The 2,286-nt window shown below is 33.1% G+C and overlaps 1 long non-coding RNA gene across 1 annotated transcript; it reads right to left on the reverse strand.

Annotated features, from left to right (window-relative positions):
• Window positions 1–300: 300 nt before the first annotated feature.
• On the reverse strand, window positions 301–2,014 carry LOC122039570. The gene is made up of 3 exons (XR_006128242.1): window positions 1,602–2,014; window positions 936–1,025; window positions 301–849 (listed from the first exon to the last, which is right to left on the reverse strand). It is a non-coding gene; the product is annotated as an uncharacterized LOC122039570 (long non-coding RNA).
• Window positions 2,015–2,286: the final 272 nt, after the last annotated feature.

The raw sequence follows: 2,286 nt of genomic DNA on the forward strand, positions 1-2,286 counted from the left end.
TGTTATTTCTGTTAGAAATCATCGAGGGAAACGCTGTTTCAGTCAAAAATTCTAATTTAATATTACCAATAGAAACAACATTTCCGTCGATAAATAATCGATATTTTCTGACAGAAATAAAATTTCTATCGACAAAACGTTTCGATATTTACATTGATTCCGTTGGTAATTTAAAAGAAAAATCCAAAAACCATTTATATTCGGATATATCATGTTTATAATTTTCATATATATAAAAAATCATCACAGATGATGACATTTCATATATTTACATTATACAATTACATTTCACAATCCACACATAAATATATATTTCATACATCTTAACAATACATACATACATTTCTTATAATACCTAATATTACAAACATAAATAAACAAATATTCATATAAACAAACATACTAAATTATGGAAACAACTAGAAGATTTAATATCCAATAATCATTGGCATCTAAAACAAATAAAACCTAAATAAATCACAATAATAGAAGAAAAAAAAACTATCCAAATTATCCATATCTAGCTATATACCATAAATATATCCATAATAAGATAGTAATAGAAAATCATATAGAAAAATATATTTCTTACAGTTTGTTTTTAATAAATTGCTTGTTGGAGATCACCATCAGTCCAACTACAAAGATCTTAAAAGCTGTTAAGGGTGGCAATTGACATAATGAAGAAGTGTCCAAGCAGATGAAAGAAAGTATATCAAAATTTTAACAGAATAGAAAAGGATGTCTTACTGTATTATTAGTTAAATAATGAACAATTTACCTCTAACATCCTTCAAAAAACAATGCGGTTTTGTGGCTCTTGTTTTTAATCTTTGGATTGATAAAAACCTGCTGATGAGAACTGATGAGTTATGGACATTTGATCACAAAGTAAAAAAAGAAACATAAGAGGATCAAATTCTCCTTGTTAATACCAAAAGATCAAAGGGGTGACAATCTTGAGCTTTAATTCCATTCTTAGGAGCATAACTAATGTACTCTTTCATATCTTCAAGAACAATAATCTGCTAACAAGAATGTATATATCATTCAGTTTCTGATGTCAACGCTAATAAGATATCAAGCTACAAATAAGAGTAAGGTAGAAGTCTCTCCTACTATAACCTTTTTTCATAAGAATTAAAGAAAAAAAGAGTGTCCCTGATGGATATGTGTGCACTTGTCAATAAAGATAGGCAATACACATTCCACCTAACAATTTCTGAAGGCTTTATCTCTTAGGAAGATCATGGAAAGGCACCACATAGGTAGACGCTAAACTTGGGAGTTTCGAGGTATGAGGAAATGGGCATAGCCAAACAAAATATTAAAGCAGAAACAATAGAGAATAGCTTCCAAATGGGTAATACACCTACTTTGGCTTGAGAACTCAGAGCAAATCAGATTACCCAACTACTGGAAATAAAGAAGTGGGAACTTAGTTTCCGAATAAGCAAATATCAAGTAGCTACTTTGAGGGCCAAATGCTCTGCAATTTCACATTGGCTACAATTTGATCGAGAAAGGGAAAAATGATTTGACCACATGGAAGGGACGCATCTCTTTGTCGAAATAGGGAAGTGAAGCAACAAAGATCCGACCTTCAATGGTACGCCAATCTGAGGAACCGCGAGGCCTACGCCAGGAACCTTTCTCATGCAAGCGATCATGTCGTCTATGATTTTCTGGATCTTCTCCAACCCAATCTCCTAGAACGGCGAGACCCCTTTGTGCGAAGGACGACGCTGAGGCGAGGAACGACATCTCTGCAAGGAACGGCGAGACCCCTTTGTGCGAAGGAAGCTAGGTCGCGGGTGGCGTGGAGGATTGGTGGAGAAAGCTACGTCATTGAGTTTTGGAGGAGTGGCGGCGAGACCCCTTCGTGATGAAGGGTTTCGGGCGGAGATAGGGTTTTGTGGAGTTTTGGTGGAGATAGTTTCGGAGAGAGTTTTCAGAGGAGATCAGGTCGCACAGTGCTTGTTGAAAATCGCTATGGTATACATGGGAAACACTCATGGATAAAATGTTTTTGAAAAACGTTGTCCTTATTTAGATAATATTTTTTTAAAAAATATTATCTTCGATAAAAAAAAAAACAATGACAATACTTATTTAAGAAAAATATTATTTTTAATAAAAAATAAAAAATAAAAAATATAGACAACGGTTTTTATTGAAAGCGTTGTTAAAAAAAAGGACAACATTTTTTAAAAAAAGTATTGTCTTTTAAGTACTGTGTAATCTCAATTTCTTACACTGAGTGACATCTATAAGTAATTGAGATAT

This window comes from Zingiber officinale, chromosome 2A (genome assembly GCF_018446385.1).
Source record: "Zingiber officinale cultivar Zhangliang chromosome 2A, Zo_v1.1, whole genome shotgun sequence".
NCBI lineage: Eukaryota > Viridiplantae > Streptophyta > Magnoliopsida > Zingiberales > Zingiberaceae > Zingiber > Zingiber officinale.